This window comes from Paralichthys olivaceus, chromosome 6 (genome assembly GCF_024713975.1).
Source record: "Paralichthys olivaceus isolate ysfri-2021 chromosome 6, ASM2471397v2, whole genome shotgun sequence".
NCBI lineage: Eukaryota > Metazoa > Chordata > Actinopteri > Pleuronectiformes > Paralichthyidae > Paralichthys > Paralichthys olivaceus.
The window spans coordinates 15196416-15217585 of record NC_091098.1 but is presented as its reverse complement, the minus strand read 5'-3'; the positions used below and the strand labels follow the sequence as shown (position 1 = coordinate 15217585).

The window sequence follows — 21170 nt, the reverse complement described above, 5'->3', positions numbered from 1 at the left end:
ATGTTCCTATCAAACTTTATCTCCCCATCTCCTCTAATCACTGTATGCTAATTTCTAGCTTCCTAATATATGCACACAAGGCAGGTGGATGGTGATAAAGATCTGTTTGGTTTGCTGCAGCCTGGAACTGCTGGTGTTATGCTTCACTCTAATGAAAGGATTACACAAGGAACGCTCAAACTTTGTGTGGATGCCACAAATCAGAGTTGGCGTCTCTGTTTGCGTAAAAGGTATGTCTGTGCGTGAGAACTCATGAGGACATTTTGACTGGTCCTCACTTTCTGAGACACCTTTATAAGTTGGTGGCATTGGGTTTAGGATAGCGTTAGGATAAGAGTTTGGATGTAGGCATATTTGTAATAGTTTTAGGTTCAGGGATGGGGGGTTAGGGAATGCATTATGTCGATCAGTAAGGCAGAATTTCAAGTTTGTGTGTGTGTGTCTTCTTGACAGTGCGCACACTGTCGAGAAGTGTGAAAAAAGGTTATGAGAGCTTAGTTACTGTGATGTGATACAATGGTTGCTGCTCAAGACTTCAGCACAGTGCTAAGTATTAGTCAGAACATGTCTCAGTGCTTAATCCAAATATAAGTACTGCAGTGAGACTCATGAACACACACACACACACACGCTGCAAACGTTCTATAGTGTGCAGTGCCAGCAGTAAAAAGTGACACTTTATCTAAATGCCTTACAAATGAGCTGTAGCTTTGTATTTGAATAGTTTTGTGAGCCCGGTACATTTTTCTCCGCATCACTGGGAGGGTGTTAAACTTTCCCCTCTAATTGTAGGTCTTTTAGATTTTACCCAACCTACCAATTTTGAGAGCAGTAATTTCACTAATTTCATTGTACTATAACGTACGGGTAAAGTGCAGCCTGCTGCAGCACGTGCTCACATGTGGTGTTATGCTCTGTGGCTAGAATTGAAAAAAAGCCCAAGTACCAGCATAATGAAGGTCAAACAAAGTTAGAGCAGCTTCAAAGTCTCACACACAGTTCACATTTTTAGGTGAAAGAACAAATGAGTATGAGTCCCCTCCCTTTAACACAGCAGAGAGCCAATCTGCTGCCATTTGCAATTTGATCAGAGAACTGAATTCCAAACAAGAGCAGCTTTTATTCCAAATACTAACAAATAACATCAAGCACACATACCAGCTATTAAAAAACACGTAGTCATACTTTATATAAGGCAGGGTACACCCTCAGTCTATCCCACAGAGGAGTATAGTGCGTAATTACAGAGTGGGATGGGATGGTAATGACACCCTAGTGAGATAATATGATAGGAAGGCCCCAAAATGGCCCCCCCTCCTAAAAAAATCCTACCTTGATCTCTCCTAAGTAGCTGAATGAAGACAAGGAGGATTTAATTGCCAGTCTGAATCTTTGGGAGACGCAGAGGAGCTGCTGACTGGGGACTCCAAGAAAGATAAAGTGAAGAACGATGGATGCTCAGGGAGGAGGCGTGATGCAAATATAATACAATGGAATGAGGGTGAAGACAGTCTGTCCCTGATACCCCTGCCTACGTGGCCTGTCGGCCCTCAGCACCACAATGCGAGGAAAAATACACAGTACAGGGCAGACGCATTTGGTCGAGCCACAGAAGCAGATGCACACCACTTTAAATCCTTCTGATAAATCTCCGGCTGGCTACGCGTCCAGCAGCGACTGGACTTTTGGAGACTGTTGGCTTTGGTTGCAACACACAATCAGATGAGGCACACTCGCACACTGACATACACACACAAGCGCACACATCTAGTGGTCTGATCTCTGCTGTGACCTTCCTAATTCGTTCTGTAGATATGATGTAGCGCTCCAATCGGCTCTGCAAAGCCAAATCCTTTATCTGGGTAATTTTTCTTTTCGTTTTACATAGGATCTGTATTATCTATCCATCCAAGGGCAGTAAAGGTGGGCTAGTAAAATGATACAGGTGTATTTCTTCCATGATTGATATCCTAGTTGTCTCTGGTTCCACCTTAAATCAATGAGTGCAGTGATAGAGATAGTGATGACACTTTGGGAGGGTAGCCATACGTCTGGCTTCATGTTGCAACTTGCACCAACTCATTTAGGACGCGTTGAATAGATTTCATCAAAATATTATGAATTGGCCTCAGTCTCGTCACATTCCAATGTGATATCTGTCACTGCAGCTCCTTTTGCGATGAGAGCATACGATGTAATTACGTTTAAACTATAGCACAGGCACATAATCATTTTTGCAGTGCAAGGCTCAGCAAGTGTGGAGACTGTGTGTGTGTGTGTGTTTGGTGACGCAGAGTGTTAGTGCTTTTTTGAGGTCAGTAATGACAGACAAATAGCTGTCAGGGCTAATGGATGAGGACAGCCAGGAATGATGGGAACACAGAGAGAACAGAGCAGCACAGCTCGATGCAGGCCAACTGCAGAGACACGGCACGCAGCGCGACCACAGTGTTCACACAGAGAGAGGGTCACAATGAGCGCATAAAACAAACACACAAATATGAGCAAACACACACCCCTGTGTGGTTACCCTTGTCAGGGCACAGGCTCACATTCATTCCCCTTTCGCACTAATCCTAACCCACATGGTTACACAGCTAACCCTGTTTTATGTAACTTTAATCCCAATATAAACCTTTTACTAAAAAATGTAACAGTTGAAAATCAAATAATCATTGGCTGTTAAAGATTTAATATGCAACAAATCTTCATTGAATTGTTTATAAATACACATATGATATATATTTGTTGACTTGTGCACTTACATGTAAATGTTTCCAACAATGTTCAAACCCAGAGAAATCCCCAATTTTACGCAGAAGTCGTTTTCAGACATGACCTCCGGATAAAGTCCAGAGAACCATTTCTGGACTATCACCACAAATCCTTTTGACTTCTTTGTCTGTGTCTTCTAAGACAACGTGTTTTCACCTGGAGATATTTGTGTTTTTGTTTTTTTTCATTTTTGCAGTGTGTTAGAAGCATCATCGACGCCCCCACTCTCTCGTGGTGACTCCAGCGAGAATACTCCTGCTGTGTTCTCTGTCTTCTACAGACTTTATACAGACTTGTGAGGGGGCCAGGCAGATAAAGTCCTCAGATAATCCTGAGGCTATCACTGGTACATTTGCATTCACACATGCACCTCCTCCAGAGAAAGTGTGGAGAATCTCTGGAGTTCAGTGCATGCCTGAAAGCAGCTAAGGTCACAGGACTTTTCATTTTGGTCACCTTTAAATTGGGTCATATCTGCTTTACCCATGGTTTTGCCCACCTCTGCAGCCAGCTTTAACCTTTGGGGCAAACAACCAATGAGAAAGGAAAGGCACACTGCTAGCCAGTTGGCTAGTTAGCCAGTCTGTTGTTTTTTCCTTCTGCTGTGTGCTTTGGTCGCTCGTAATGAGATCACAACTATTCACTTAGAGCAACAGCAATCCAAGAAGATTATGGATTTGTTTTGATTGAGGGACCCTAGCTTCCGAAGTTACATATACGTTTAAAAAGGTAGCCCTGAAAAATGTGTAGCTTTTCTCTTTCACAGACGACCAGTGTCGTTGAAAAGTTTCTGTCGACATTACATTCTTGGCTCTGACTCTTTACACACACTTTTTATATATATGTGATTTTAAGTTGTCAATATTAGCTGCCGTCCTCACCTGTCTAACCTACATGTGACAAGTTTAAAGACAGATTTTTTGGTGCAATACAGTGTTAAGTGAATTTTAGATCAGTTTCAGTGATTACACCTTAATAGGGAAAAACTTGCCTGACTCACTGAATCATCCAGCAGCAAAAAAACACAATAAGCTTCACAGCAGCTTCCATATTAATCTCTTCCAACAGCCCTGTCCTCTTTTAAAGTCCCTGCTGCCTGCTCGCTTTCTTTCTCAGGTTTCTGTCTTTTTATGTATTTTTCTTTTGTAATGAACGCTCCTCCCTTGGCTGACGGCCAGTCAGGTTTGTAAGATGATCAGAGAGTCTTTTCAACCAAGATGTGTCTGAAAGTCGCTGCATGGCTGAGGGCGCAGTCTTAGTCAGTGATGGATGTACTGTTGGAATGCTATGGAGGAGGAACAGGAGCAGTGTACCTTGTTGTGTCTGCTGAAAGACACTGATCCACTGCAGTGGGGGGAGATTAGACATGCAGCACTGGTAGAAAGGAGAGCGAAGACGCTGTCTGTATATCAGTGCACAGGTGCAGAGGCATAAAGAAATGGAGAGAAAACCAGAAACAGAGGGAGACACAGGGGGAAAAAGGACAAGGTGACATTCTGAGCCTTAGAAGGCAGAACACCAGAACATGTATCCTCTCTGCCTCTCCCCCTCTCTCCACCTGTCCTCTGCCTGTCCAAAACCGCTCGTACTCGTTCCTTGTCACCCAACCCCCACACCCAAACCCACATGTCTCTCCCATCTCCACCCTTTCTTCCCTTGTTCAAGGCAGCGGTCACAGGTGGAACAATAGCCAGCGATTTTATTCCCATGCACCTCCCAGAAACCTGCGCCCTCGGGTATGGAATTCTATCACTCAGCCACAAACAGGTGGATCAACCCAAATACACTTCGGAGGAGAGCAACAAAGGCGCCAGATTTTCTTTGAGATTATACCACCAGCCCTAAGGCTGAAGAGAACAGGAGGAGGCATGATGGGCTGGCAAAGGGGGCATGTGGAGATTAAAAGAAAAAAAAACCTGAGCTGTTTGAAGAACATCAACCATAATATACCCCTGCCCTGTGTTTGCCAGTCCATTTGATTCCTTCCAGTCCCCAGGGAGGGTAGAGGGCAATGTGCTATCAGCCAAATAGAGTAGGGGGAGGATACTTTGTGGTTGACGACCCCTGCTTTCATTGCAGCCCTGCAGTGTTTTTTCTATGAATATGGAGTAGCCTAAACGGGCATGTCCTCTAACACCGTGCTCTCCGTTCATCCTTGGCCAGTCTAACCACAGCCCAATCTCTTTAAGTGCTGGGGGGATCTTCGCTGTAATGTCACTTGGCATTGGTGTGACCACAAATGACACTTTTGTTTGAATCAGCATCCATCATCTCCCCCTATAAAGAACTGCAGGCAGCTCAGGAGGTTTGCTAATATCAGGATGAGCCGCCAAGGATTTTTATAGAGGTTAAAACAAGAAACTTATTTTTAAAAGAATGCGGGAGCGTAATTGAGAGTTTTTGAGTGAAACACACACTTAAGTCCCCCATGGATGCAAATTCCCCTGGCATAGCTCATTATATGACAGAGCAAAACCTCCTTGAACCAGACCTGAGCTCATTTGTCAAGACATATGATCAATGCAATCCTCCTGTGGTCTCGTACACTGAAGCTAAATTGAGAACAAGCTTTATGTGTTTAAGACCACCTCAACGCACCTTCTGCTCAGCTGCGGCATATTCAGCATATTTCTTTTCACGGTAGTCAGGTGATGCATTATTCAATGATTTCCGGGTGGATCTCGATTGTGATAAATCTCTTGTCTGTAGGCATGTGGACATGAACAGGCACAAACTCACAAACAAACTTCCACTCTCCGGTGTTGATTCATGACGAATAGGGAGGAACTGAGCGTCCATGAATCACACCTCCATGGAGAGGACTCAAACAAAGTGCACTGTGGATGAAAGGAGCATAGGCTTTTGAACAGCTCTCCAAAGCGGCACGGTAATGAGAGTAATGAGGATATCAGATGCTGAATGTGGTGCAATATGCTTGTTAAATGTGACAGCTGAATTACATCAGATGTTCATCCCTGTGAATCAAAACCCAGCTGAAGCCAATATGATGTCCTGTGGCTAAACATTTCCTCGGCTCACACTGACATTTAAGAAGGCCTCACCACGCCATCATCCTAGACATGTTCAGACTCATTACATAACTTACAACAGGGGCAGCCAGGACCTCTGCAAATCTGTTCAGACCCTTCTTTGCTCTGTTAAGCAAAAGATATGCTGAGTTAAGCAAACGGCAGAAAATCCCCCTGACTTGTTCACTGCAGCTGCTTTCAGACATGGAGAGAAGAGGACATTTTCCTGAAATTTTCCAGAGGGAACACAAATGTCTGAGTCAGTTGCTCCAGGCATTATCTTTAACTTTTACCTCCAAGTAAAACGTTCAGAAATTTACCAAGAGAGCCCAGGTGAGAATACAACAGGAAGAATGTGAATGGACATTGAAGAATATATGAACAGAAGGATGAGATTCAAGAGCTTTTGCTGATAAGGGCATGTGTGTTCATGTGCTGTAAACAAAAACGTGATTTCTGCAATGGAATTTAATTTGTCCTATGTCTGTCATGTCCAGCCAGACATTCCTATCCCAGACAGTCTCTTGCTGATCTTTTTATATGTGGAAGCTGAACTGTATGGACCTGATTTTCTGGAATCCGTGTCTGAAATTGGCTTAATCAACATGCTATGGTCCAAGCCACTGGACAAACATTCCGTCTCAGTGTGACTAATTTTCAAGGTGAAAATATTATGAGATTACAAAAATGTGGATAAGACAGAGTGCTGACTTGACATAATTTATTTTTGGTTGTCATATGATTGGAGTCTGCACCCTCACACACTCTACATGTTCCTCCACCCCACTCCCCCCCAATGCCACTATCTGGCAGTTTCTGAGGATCAGAGGGACGATGGGAGGACGGTTGGAAAAGAGGGGTGATGGTCAAGAAGTGTTTTCTGAGAGAGCAGAGTCAGGGAGCAAGTTCAACACCACGGTTTAGTGTTGCTCGCCTCTGCAGCCAGGGTCTCATTGTTATTATTATTTATTTTATAATGAGCAGTGCTGCCCTCCCCTCCGCCATACAAAGGCCTGATTGAATCTGGCGTTCCATTAGCATGTTAAAGAGGCCCGGCTTCATCTGTGAGCCGCTGACTGACAGTGGATATCATCTCTGTAATTGCTCCATATACTGGAGCCAGAGCCAACTAGAGAGAGGGGACGCACACACACAGAAAGAGAGAGAGGGACTGTGAAGGAAGGGAGGAGGTGAAGAAGGATGGGGAGGGAGGGATTAGAATTTTAAAAAGGGGGGGATGCAGAAAAGAGGGGGAGACTTGATGAGAGGAGCTGGCGGATCAAGCTTCATCTCTGTATATCTCAATTGGGTACGGTTGGGACCCCATGCAGAGAGCTGGGAATAGTCTGTTTGAATATGGGGGTTTTTAACGTTACACTCACAGCCCCTGACACTTATCAAAGCAGAGACAGTGGCGGTGTTTCATAACAGAAGCTCTGCATGTACGAGGCTGTTACACAAGGAAATCATGCTGCACAGATTCTACATCTCTTAATTTCGAAACTCTAGGAAAACCACATACGAGATGGTGTCGTGTGACATTTTTGAGCAGACAAGGTTCCACAGTGACGGGACGTGACCCCTGCACCTGATACATTCTCCTTTTTGTCAGCTCTGCACCACATCTCGCCCTGTGTCCTCTGCTCCTCGCCCTGTCGCTGTATACAGATTGTTTTGGCTTGTTCTCTCTCTCTCTCTCTCCTGCTCCCTCTGTTTTTGTTCTCCCTCTCTTCTCCCCAACTCTTTCGCAGCCAATTCCTCATCCCCTGCATCACTGAGCACCACTCCTCCTCCTCCTCATCTCCTTCCATCGCCCTTGCTCTTCCCTTTCTCTGTTCCCTTTGCCTCTCTCTCTCTCCCTTTCTCTCTTTCTCCCTCTCTTCCTCTTTCCGTCTTTCTGAGTGCCCCTTTCTTTCTCTGCAGTAAATGGTAATTGAACAAACAGTGTGGCGGAGGAGAGCTGCAGAAAAGATGGTTATCCTAACTCCACATGCCATGCATCCAAAATTAGCCCCCTCCTTCTCTCTTCCTCTCTGTCTCTCTCTCTCTCTTGCACCCCCACCTCTCTCTCCCCTCCTCTGCTCGGCTGTGACAGTGACAGTGTGACATGTGTACACTCCCACAGCATCATCGCCCTCATGTATTAATATTGGAGGACAGCGCAGTGGTGGCGCGGTGAGTGAGTGTGCATGTGAGTGTGTGGAGGTGTGTGCAGATGTGCAGCGCCAGCACATGTCCAATCATGGGGAGACCTGGTGACAACAAAGGATGACAAGCTCACTGAAGTGCTCTTATCCCAAATCTGCACAACGTTGCAATCATGAACTCTCAAGAGTGTCAACAAGCCACACGTTATCCTGGCTCATTATGTTACTGATTTGCTACTGTTTGTCTCATCATTATATAATGTTATAGATGCTGCATGAACTTTTGAGATATGGCTGCCTGTGTAAAGGTGTTTTCACTTTTTGACAAAAAAACCCCATGTGGGAGTAATGGGGCTGTCATATCAGAAACGACAATCCACAAAGCACATTATGCTACAAAGGCTGTTTTAAAAAAACTGGATAGATGTACTTTTTACTGTCAAACAAAGCATCCATCAACTCCAGCAGGCTATAGCTGCAGAGCTTATTGGTTTATGAATCTTCTTTTTTAAACAAAAACAGTAAGTGTTCCCGGCCTGAGTTATTTTCAGCTATTTCAGAACTACTCTGCTGGAGTAGCTCTCTGGTATGAATGTGTGGATTTATGTTATTTTGGGTCGTCTCACACTCATAAAGCCCTGACAAACTAACAATTAACTTCCTTCCTTTGCTCCTTTCCAGTGAAAATTGCTGCAGCGGTTGAATGCAGAGAACGAGCTTTGTAAAAGTAAATGTGGATTTCTAAGTATAATTTAGTTTTAAAGAAATATAGTGGCCAAGTGCTTAATGTGCTTGACCCACAGTAAATCTAAGAAACCTTATAGTGCTTGTCACCAACAAGAGAAATGCCCTGAAAATGATCGTATTCAATGAAAGAAGAAGAGCATTTTATTTAGTAATCAAAAATTGCAACCGTTTAAGATCACAAAGAATTTTTGGGAGCCCATATGGGTATAAGCTATTTTTACTTTTACTATTGTCCATGAATTCAACATGCATGTTTTATACAGTGTTACCATATGTTGTATTTTTAATATTTCAGCTTTACCTTTGCCACAAAAACTGGTGGAATATCTAGTCAATGATTTGTAATTATAAAACTCTTTTCTTTTGCATCTAGCAACGTCTCTATCAAACGAAATGTTGGGTTCAGTATCTTGCCAAAGGACATTGCACACAAAATGGGGTAGTCTGACCAGCGACCCTCTGATAAGTGGACCACCCGCTCTATCTCCTGAATTGCCGCCGTCCCAAAGATAATCAAGATCAATTTTTGTCTTAAAAGCTGAAAATTACGAAAGCATCTTCAGAAACAACAATGACCTATACTTTTCATGATGACATGTTTTCACATCAGATGCAGAAGCCACATAGCAACACATGGTCACTTCTGTCACTTAAGATTATATACTTTTTAAAAACAGGTCTATTGAAATTCACTCACATATCTTCAGGACAACCCCCCCACCCCACTACCACACAGCTGTCCTGTCCCATTTCTCACCTTCATGTATGCCTCTATTTAACATTAAAAAATTAAATGGCACAAACTGAGGGGGTCTTGACTCAGACGCAGAGCACCTGAACACAATGTACCCTGCAAAAATGTACAAACACACATTCATGAACACACACACATCATAGTCCTCCTCACTACCCTCCAGGCGCTGCTTGCTCCACTAACACACCATGAAATCTCCAACACTCTCAATACATTTACATGACATTACTGCTGAAGTGCTATAAAATTGGTGCCTGAATAGCTACCGCTGAGATGTGTTGTTTGTGTGTGTGCACGCTCGTGTGTGTACATGTGAGAGCAAAGCACAACAGGAGTTTCAGCAGCCATTTACATTATGCTGATTGTCAAAAACACAATTTTACAAATGGCCTGTAAAATGGAGAATATCAGTGTTTGTGGGAAAATGAACTCCACATGTGAGTATGAGTCTATTGTCTGCCGGTAATGATCTCCTGTGGTCTCCTGTGAGCTGCTCTGGGATTAGAATGGTAATCATGGAGCATGTTGACACACACTGTTAGTCAGATTGATGTGTTTGTTTGAGTGGTGTACAGACACACAGCTTTACACACCGGCTGTCTGCATTAGCCACTTTCTAACTAATCGGAGCGTTAATGGCTTTCCCCAACAATATTGTGCATGAGCAATGTTTTATTCAAATGCTTGCTGGGTCCATCTACAAAGTGTTGAAATCTATCACTGTTACTTTCCGTTACACAAATGCTCTGTCCAAATCAATGTAGCAGCGTCTGAAGAGGTAGTTTATCACTAGCAATTATCCTCCAAGTAATACCCTCCCTTGTCTGTCTTGGACCAAGCAAATGGGACAAGTCAGAGTTTCAGATCCAATGAATATTGATGCAACCCCTAAGGCCAATGCTGACATATGTATATATGTGTGTGTTTGTGAATGTGTCAGAAGTGGATCAGCTGCGGGACTGGTTTATATCTGCAACAATACAAACAGCCACAGGAAAAAAACGCAGACTGCAGTCTTCACTTCCATCTCGCCCCTCCCTGTTTGCCCAGTTGCTTCTATTCTGAAATACCGTGATATATGGCATGTGTAAATCAAAGGCTGCAACTGTAATTCTTGGAGCTAATTTAGATTTAGATTTGACCACAGCTCTGACAAAGATTTCTTATGGTCGTGGATAGAATTTATATTCCTGGCCTTACTTGTGGAGCTCTTATTCCGGGTACGCTAGCACTCAAAGCCAAATAACCATAAGCATTGTGGCAGCAACTTAAAGCGTCTCCCCTCAGGAGCAGTGATGAAGTCTGTATATGCAGTTTGCATGCTTTTACAAGTCTGTGTGCATGTGTGCTTTAAGCCACTGCCACCGTGGTGTCACTGTGGTGTCAGTGGCCTCATGCCATCGACAAATAGCACACCCACACAGTCTGCTAAAGGGACAGACAGATGTGACGCTACAGTGCCGATGACAACAAACCGTTATGTCGCCTTTCCTGTTCCTGCCCTGCGTGTTGCACGTCCCACGCCCCCCCCCCCCCCCTTTACGCTCATCCCTCTTTTCCTCTCTCCTGCTATCAGAGTCTCAGACTGCGGCAGCACGGGGCAGTGAGTCGGAAAATACAGTGATTGTTTCTGACGAAAATAGAGGGGGCTCAGTGAGACAGAGATGCTAAAAGAGAGACGGAGAAAGAGAGAGAGGGAGTCAAAGGATGACAGAGCAAGGGGGAAAGCTATGGAGGAACGCCAGGGAGGGAGAGATGGAGCATAGGAGCAGACAATTTTGAGGTCACTGTGTGGCAATGCAGACCCAAGAGGGGAACGTCTCCACTGAGAGGCCCTTAAATTGTGTGTATTTTATGGAGGGAGGAAAAGAAAGAAATGAAGGGAGAGAGAAAAAAAGAGAGAGGGTGAGGGAGAGGAAGAGAGAGTGTCGGACTATACCATAAAGAGTCTTACCTTGTTCTGCACCATGCACACACAGCACCCAGCTGTCATCCAGCTTTGCTCTCTTTCTCCATCAGAGCCGGTGGGGACATGCATCATTCATGAGCGGGAACTTATTTGGCTGCATCATCTACTCACATAACTGTCAATAACTTTTTCTGCCTCTGGTCTCATCATTACTTCAGGCAGCATGGTGCACTGGATGCAAACAGCAAATATTGAAAAAAATAGCAAATAGCATCTTTCTCCAAGACACAGAGCGAACAGCAGGAACGGCCACTTGCCATTAAGCGGCAAAAGATAGGACTTTCACTGATAAATCTTTTACACCAAAAGTCGCAGGTATACCCACTTAAAGTGACTGGCTCCTTTCCCACTGCCAGTAGAGGAGTTTGTCTGTTTTCCCCCGGTTGGTCATGTTTGACGTCACAAATGCACCAAAGAGGAGCACTCTCACTTCACTGTTTTGCCAAATTTGCGTGTTCACCTGAGTGTCACGTTTCCATCACTGCTGATCGGAGCCGGAGGCGATAAAAACCTGAGTCTACTGCAGAGTCATTTAACCTGGGAGTAAATGCCAATTGTAACCATTCCAATTGCAGATAAAAGACAGAAATGAGTCAGTGTTAGTTGTTTTTTTTATTTTATATTGTGCTTTACTCCATTAGATCCTGCAGCACATAAAATGATAGACATCAAAGATGTTTCAAGTCCAACCTTGTTAGAATGACATGATATTAAAAATGGGAATGACTACAGAAGATTAAATGGATGGTTTTTTTTTTTCTTTTGGGAATTAAAACAGCCTTTAGGAAAAGTACAGTTACATATTCATTATGGCAGTTGCACGAGAAAGAGAATCACATGCAGACGTGCGGAGAACTGCCGTGTCCTGCCCCCGTGTCCAGCCTGTCCTCTTGAGTGCCTGTGTCGCAGGCTGCTGTGAGGCTGCCTGCTGTGAAGGTCACCCTCCCTGCAGCTATGGATTACACAGGCGCGCACAGTCAGGCAGAATACGATACTGCCCTTCAGGGGAGGTCTCAGGCTCAGGGTGGCAGAGATGAGGCCTCTGGACCCCATCGGGACCAGCCTTTAACATATAGCTTTAGCCTTTCTATCCATAGACGTCAAAGAGACAAGTAAAGTTTGCTTTAGCAGTGTGTCTGTGGCTTCTGTGTATATTCACCACCAAGGTGTGTGAACAGGAGCCCTTGGGTATCAGAGAAGCGCTGATGGGCCGACAACAGCCCGAGATGAGTCACAACGCTCCCAGCAGGAACAAGAGGGAATTTAATCCTGTGGTCTTCATCAGGTGATATCAAAGAGCCTTCAAAAGAGCAATCATCGCTCTGTTTTCTAGTTGTTTTCTGGCTCCTTTTATCCTGCAAAATGGGGCAATGAGGGTCAGTTTTCCTTTGAGCAGGACCAGAGTCATTTGACAGTAGAGCTCTCTGGAGTCGTGCCAATGATTAGAGGTCGCAAGAGGCAATATATATATATATATATGTCTGTGTGTGTGTGTGTGCACATTACACACAGATACACTTGGCAGATCATGTTGTCCTTCACTGCCTCGGCTCTCCCTGCTGTGACCTTAATTTGTTCTGTCTTGAGTATGAGTGCCCACCGGGCTGCTGATGCACCTCAAGGGAACAAACTGACAGCATGTGTGAGCATGATGTAGATGCAGATTTAAACATATGCGGGACAAACACAGAGATAGAATGAGATGACAAGAGGAGGACAGAGTGAGACAAACACAAAGGCACAAATAAAGAGTCAGTGTGCATGTGGTGTGAGACCAGGGCTGAAAGCACTGGATTCACAGCCACCAGTAAAAGCAAAGGAACACAAGCTGTCTCCCTGCCAGCTAATCCTTTAATGAAGATTTGTAGCAGTGGCTGGCTGGTGATTATTGGCGCAGCACAGAGACAAAAACCATCTTCGGTGCTACTGTAAATACAATCTCTCACATTTACACAAGCTATCACTGGAGCAAATGAGAAAATTTAGGGTGGAGGCAGAAACACTGCCGTTACAACATGTGCTCGGTCCTCTTGTGCTTGAAATGCTGTCAATACCCTGATGCTAAATTAATAAGCAAACCAATTACAAGCCCAAACATTAACCAGCATTATTCAGATGTGGAGAACATAATGTGAAGTTGTTTCGTCCTGTCTCGTCCAGGCCATTCGCACCGATCCTGACCATGCTAATTAAATGGAAATGCTTGTTTCCATCCTTTCTCTCTGCATATCCATGTGTTACATTTCATCAGTGCTCTCTTGAACTAACAGCCACTGTCGGAGTCTCCATGTTAACTGAGACTGTGTTGAACATATAAGAAAGAGTATATTCATCCGTGTATCCGATAACAGACGCTGCAGGGAGAAGCTGTCAGCAGGAGATTTGAGATTTGAGAATTCCGTCCTGGTTACCGACCAATGCTTTAATCTTTATACACCAAAGAAAATTATTCAAATAAATGTGTTTTTCATGAAAGGAAACCAAATGCCAAAATTTGACACCAGCTACAAGGTATAGACTTAGTAACACACTGTAAATGGATGACCTCAGATACCAGGTTACTCCTGTAGTCTTCTAATCCACACCTCTGGCACCTCAACCTCCTGATCCTCCCTTTCTCCTCCCCCGCACTGCCCCTAGGCAGGGGCAGGGAGCTGTGGTGCAGGTCCTGGCAGAGCCCCTTCTCCTCCCCACGTTCCCTTCCTCTCTCAGGGGTAGGGCCGCTTGTTCAGGGAAGAACTTGTGTGGAGACAGGTGTGCATACCAGACGCCTGCACTAAGCCCTGCGTCGCGCGGATCCCGTAACTACCTGCTAGAGAGAGAACTCCCCGGCTCGCATCCAACACAGAACTAAAAGAGATACTCTTACAGTCGCCGTCAATGGGCAACGTGCCACAAGGGGCAGGTCTGACCTCAGCCTGCTGCCTCCTTTTTAATCACCATGCACTTTCTGCATCTCATCAGCTGTTATAGAAACCATTAAAACACTTGGAGCAGATTTTGATGGCTGGGGGAAGGTTGAGGGTGGAGATTTAAGCTATTTTGAGCTGTTCATGTAACTTTAAGGATTAAAAGCAAGCTCAAGGCTTCTTGGAAGCAAAAGTATTATTCGTTGAGTCTGTGTGCCTGGCTAACCCTGCGCTACCTTCAAGGCCATCCATAATCTTGCCCCAACATACCTCTCAGATCTACTTCATGTTGTCACTCCGTCTCAGTCCCTCAGATCATCTTCTTCTATTCACCTGTCTGTCCCCTCTGCCCGTCTCACCACCATGGGGAGCAGAGCTTTCAGCCGCTCTGCTCCCAAGCTCTGGAATTCTCTGCCACCCGTCATGCGAAACATTACCTCACTCTCACAATTTAAGTCATCACTCAAAACCCATCTGTTTAAAATTGCCTTCTCCATCTAAACCCACCTCATGTCACTGTGAAATTTTATTCGGTTTTAATGTGTTATGATGTATACTTTTAATGACTCTATTTTAATATATTTCTTTTTAATGTTTCGCTTTTTTGGTTTTAACTATGTACGGTGTCCTTGGGTGACAGTAAGGCGCCTTTGAAATAAAATGTATTATTATTATTATCATTATTAGTAAAGCCCGAGCTGTTTGGGTGGATGAGGTCACAGAGTGAGGAGACGTCCTTGTGGCTATAAGTGAAGTTCATGCAGGGCTGTAGGATGACATGCCCAACAGTGTGTCAGATACACAGCTCACAATTCCTCTCTGCATGAGTCAGATGATACACAGAGACTACAGTTCAATGCATCCAGTCAGTAAGGAAGCATCAATTTCTCCCCATAGGCTGGCTTGAACTGAAAAATCGTCTCCCCCCGCTCACCACATATTTAGTCTTCCTCATCTAGCCGTTTGCTCATTTCCTCTCTGACTTTATCCCTTCAACGCTCCCTTAAGTCTTTCTCCTCCTACACTATTCACTCAGCCCCCCTCTCCCATTCTTTGGTTGCTTCATCAACTTCCTCCTCCTCCTCCTCCTCCCCTCCAGCTTCCTCCTCTACAGCCATGCCCCTATGAATTGACCTTGCTGCATCTCAAGGAGAATTGATTTCTCTTTTGGTCTTTGTGTGAAACCCTATCTCTCAGAGGAATCCCCCCCCCCCAGAGCTGGATGGAGGTAATTCTCTTTCATGAGGACACTTTTCACTCCATTTTATGTCTGCCTTTCTCTCTCTCTCCCCCTCCTCTGCTACCGATCTTCTCCACCGAGCACACAGAAATAGAGCAGGCATGATTAATGCAACATCCATCGCCGCCAAACGTTAGTTTTGCTCAACCTTTTTATGCTTGGCTGCTGTTCGGGAAATTGTTAATCAAGCACCTCTCAACACTGTTACTGAATTATCGCATTAGTTGATCGATGAAATTGTTTGGAGTTTTTACTTTTGATGAGCATGATTGTCAAAGAGAAAACACAAAGACTGGATCAGGCATTAATTGTCACTCACATGTTTCATATGTGAAAACAGAGGGAGATGACATTCTTCTTTTCCGAGCACTGAAGCAGCAGAGGGCTGTGTTTGATTTCAAACATTTTAAATGCAATCGACCTTTTAAAAGTAGCCAAGAATGGTTGTTTTTAAGCAATAGGTGATATGTTTCTCCATTATAGAATAGGTGCACTTGTATGACATGTACAATACAACCCGATCAATATATTTGTTGCCAATAGTATCAGCCGATTTAAGCCTTTTACAGACATATTGCTAAGATGTGCAATGATGTTTACAATTACATGATATAGTTGGTAATTTTCTTAATTCAAATCCTAGATATTCTGTTGTCATCTGCTATTTATGTTTTCTTTGTTCATAGTTACTTATAATAAAGTTTTCTTAAAATAATCTCTTAATTACAGACCAGATTTTTTAAATATATATATACATCAATCAATATATCTGAAAAATCCATCAGGCTCTGATATACATTTTGTCAGTATACATTGTTGGGATCTGGTTTAGATTGAGTCCCCAAATTCCCTTAACAGAATAATTATTCAACTGTTATATCATTATAATGAACAGCAAACATAATAACTCTTATTTGTATTTAAACAGAATACTAAGACATTCTGTCCTAACTATCTCAAGATGGCCGTGGACACGTTAGTGCATTGCTAATAACCAAGCAAAGATCAAAAGTTCAGCATGAACATAAATATAAATCAAAAGGATTTATAATTCCCAATCAAGATATCAAAAGGTTCAGGATTTGAGTAAAAGTGTAGTTGTTTGCAAAAGAAAAGGAGATAAAACTAAATACTCTTCATGATAAAGGCAACAGTGGCACTTTGTAAACCCTAGAGAGCTGCAGTGTGAAGAATCATCTGTGCGTCTTTCCACTTTGTGATCAGAGCGACTGTTGAAGCATACAGAACATTTTCCAGGCTTCAACTCCCAGGTGTCTTGTAGCCCCAGGATTCCCAGAAAGAAGTCAGCCAGGCTTCCTTGGTGAATGCACTAATGTGACACCATAATCACGCACAGGTGCATTTTTGCGCTTCACGGAGCAACAGTGCTGAGCTGCTGGCGGTGGCAGGTGCCGGCACTGGTGAGCATGTAAACTTAAGCCCACATTTTTTATGTATTCATGTACTGAAGAGCTGCATCATGGTGACATTCAGTGTGTGTTCTGAGTAAAAAAAGGAAAAATGAAAAGACCTCATCACTCACAAATTGAAACTGTGCGTACTCTTGTGTCGCTGTGGCCTTTGCTTTTAATGAATGGTCATTGACAGAGGGCACTGCAGCGAGGCCAGTGAAGCAGTGGGAGTAAGGGGAACAGACACCTCCACCTCCCGCCCCTCTGCGGTGCTACACACACTGATCGCCTACACACACACGTACAACTACACAGACGCACTCACAGACACAATGGGTTCTCTTCCCACCAGTCCAATAACAGGCCTATTTATTAGAGTCTCTTACAGACAATATTGACAACCTGCTGACACAGAGTCACTCCAGCATAAACAAATGGAGCAATAGAGAAGAGCAGGGGAAGGCAGGAAGCAAAGGAAAAGAGACCTGTTATAGTGGCTTTTTGACTCGAGTCCTTTGTAGATGTACAGAAAGATAAGAGAGGAGAAAGAGAGCAGCCACTTCTGCTTCATCTACCTTTCAACATATATAAATCCAGACACAGCATACAGAGTAAAGAGCTGCTAGAAGACGTGACTTGATCACTAACTTCTTGCTATCGTCTCTCCGAGGCAGGCAGGACAGCTAGTGACAGACAGTTACACCAGCAAATCATTTCCTTTGCTTCAAATGAGATGATTGGTCATGTTCATTACAATCATGCATGGGCCAGGACAACTTTATGTGTCTATACATGAAGAGGATTTCAACAAATAATCGCCTGTAAAAAGAAGCATCTTATTTACTGCATTTTTAAATTCTAACTTAAAGGTTCAGTGTGTGAGATTTAGGTGAAAGGGATTTATTGGCAGCTGTCACTAAATTCTACACACTGCACCTTTAAATAACAGAACATCCAACTGAGATCGCAGAGTAATGTATCATTTAAAGGTTAACTTGACAGTTAATATCTTGGTTTTTCCAAAGCATCAGGAAGTAGCAATGCAATGATTGTTTAGCATGTTTCACTGCAGAATCCTCAAGTTTTCGCTGCAATGAGTCGTTCCAGTTATATCTTGGATATGCAAAGAAGCCTAAAGGGACTGAGTGTACTATGCATACCAAATATCTGGCTCATTAAGAAGTTATAATTACTGTGTCAGTTTGACATAAACCAAAAGAGCAAGGCGGTCACAGAGAAAATAGAGGGGGGAAAAAACTGCTGATCTGCACAAAGACACATTCTAAGGTGCTTGTTCGAGCTGACCTCTAGAACCAGGTGAGCTTGTGCGGGCAGTCACAGGGAGGGGGGGGTGGAGAGGAGCTCGGTGTATGGAATGAGCAATAGCTATGCAGACAGGTCAACAGAGAGACACACTTTATGAAGACAGATGAGGCCGGATTGCAAACACAAAGACAAAGAGACAGATAGACCGCGTGGCCCTGAGCTGTGGAGGTCATCTCTGACTCAAACAGACAGGTCAGATGAGCCGCCGAACAACATTCGAACATGAACCAGTTGTGACTGAGACTTCGCGAAACACGTTGAGATGGAGCTAACAGAATGGAGTGTCCCAGGAACGCTCATCATGCAGCATTTTGGGTGACAGCGAGAGGACATCACTACAGGAGCTCCCCTCCGGGCATCAGCAGGCTGGAAGCAGAGTCTTTTTTAACATGGCGGCTGGCCACAATGACGCCACAGTGTATCGAGAGGTTCTACACCTACAGGAGCCCAGTGATCATGTTCTCTATCAGCTCACCATTGTTCCGCTTTGCTCTGTTCTCTGTCCAGATGACACACAGTCACAGTTAAATAGGCAAACACACACACAACCGCAGCAGCAGCCCCATACCCCTAACTTGGTGCAGAGCCCATGTCGGGCAGAGCAAAGCTGGCTGCCCGCGGCTTTGTGTAGAGCACTCTGTACAGCACAACCACACCATGCCATTATCAGCATCAGGACTGTCATCACTATCACAGTGGCCAAAGACCTCTGCCAGGGCCATGGATTGCAGACACAGCTAGTTATCATGGATTTGGGAATACAATATCAAGGACGGAGCAGCATGAGGAACGGTTGTTTGCTCAAGGTCAAACAAAACACCGCATAGGAAACGACTAATAGCCATACAGACACAGCTAGTGATGCATGCGGTGTGTTCTGGCATAAGCACGGCATTCCTATTTCACGTTTTTTTGTTTTTTTTGATGACATATATCGCCATTTGTCAGAGGTACATTATCACAACCTAGCAGATTTATATCCGCGAGGCGAATCAGTAAATTTGCTGATTGGAGGTCCAGATCAGCCAGCGCCAGAATTGTAAAGGTCATTACAATGACATTACCCTTTGCAGGGGGAAGAAACCAGAAATGTCAAATCGCTCAGCTGCCACATCATCATGCAAATAGAGCAGAATGTTAGAGGCTGCAAAAAAACTAAATTTTCAGACAGAAATAATAGAAGATACCTATCTGACTGACAACTTAATAATAAGGAGGAGCCTGGGTCAGCTTTTTAAACCGTGTGTGTGTGGAGACAAGATGTCTACACACCATTAGAAGTGATGAAAAACATGGATTTGGCATTTCTGAGCTACAGCTACATTATCGCTGTTTAAACACCACTCAGACTGCTGTACATGTCTGCCGTGCAGTGAAGTGACACAGACAGCAAAGGCTGAAAACATGATACTGCACATCCCTAGTCAAATTCCGTGTTTTATTACTCCTACCACAATTGGAATAGACCCACGGTTATAACTAACCTACACTTAAACCATTGCTCCGATGAGCGAGTTTACCCAATGTTTGTTACCATGCTACAGCTGCAGCTCAGGGTTAAAGCTGTCGCTAACATGTCATGACCAAAAATCATTTACGAGAGCTTCTACCACCTGCGAGCTGATCAAGACAGTGCTTGCCTAACTGCTAACTGGGGCTGAACAGAGGAAACTGTTTTTGCTTTTGACCGGCCGCATTACCTGGAAATGTAACCCAGGCATCAACACAAACAGACAGAAATCTCCGTATAAAACAAAAGATAAACTGGAGAAAGTGCAAAAGTTCACTGTCACTGTTCAGCATGAACTTTGATAACTTGCTTCGAGCCTTTCGCTCACGGGAGTTTCTTCAATATGTCAAACTCGCGCATCTCAGACTACACGACTCCCTATAATCATTAGAGATGTCTGCTTGAAAAACATGCCTGCCGGGAGAGCAGAGGAGCCGGAGCAGCGCCTGAATCAGTCCAGGCATGCGTTAAAACAAAGTGGCCTCTCGCCGAGCCCATAACAACAATTACACACTTTAAACAAATGCACGCACAGTAGCCACACACAAGTCTCCCAGGCACATTACACGAATTAGAAGACTTTCACAAGCTGACACACACACACACACACACTGCGTTGCTTGGTGAACAAACACACACACACACAAACACACACGTTGTTGCTATCATATCCCTGCATCCACAATCAGTGGACATAGATGCAAAGCTCCCGTCGTCTGTGTGAATTTACAGGCTGACTTTGTAGAGACCACACAGAATCCCCTCTCTCTCAGACATGGCCAATATGAGAGCAGAATACTAAAGAAGAAAGCGCCGGCTGACTCAGAACAGCTCAACCCTGTAGAATAACTCAAAGCTATATGCAGCGAGCAGAGGACTGAATCTTTTTGTTTTATTTAACTAAGGACACTTGTGTGATGACCTTGTTGCTCATCGCTGATTAGGATGGATAGAGGAGAAGTGTGCAGAGAAACTAGGTAAAGAAATACAAATGTGCATCATTAAGTCCCTGTCAAGTATTTGTACACATCTGCATTCCAATGGTCACCAATACGTTGTTGTGAACCCATATTTGTCACTACAGCTCTGGAAGCAGGATGTGAGAATGGTGGAGCCTGGTCATGTGACCAAACAGCCCATAATGATACAGTCCACTTTGACCTTCCCTGTCATCACTCACACCTGCCCCATCAATGGCATACAATTACAGCAATTACACACACTAACCATGATTTAAGGGTTCATCCCAGCCAGTGCTCAATATTGACGGATGTCTGTGTTGCATGGAAACCAAGCAGTGCACGCCACTAATGAAGAGGTGCTGCTGGTCAACAATAAGGATGAGTGATCCG

The 21170-nt window shown here is 44.1% G+C and overlaps 1 protein-coding gene across 2 annotated transcripts in view; it reads right to left on the bottom strand.

The window, feature by feature from the left end:
• The window catches only part of znf385a (zinc finger protein 385A), a 60189-nt gene that overhangs the window by 31968 nt on the left and 7051 nt on the right, over nt 1-21170 (bottom strand). The gene's annotated exons all lie outside the window — the stretch shown is intronic.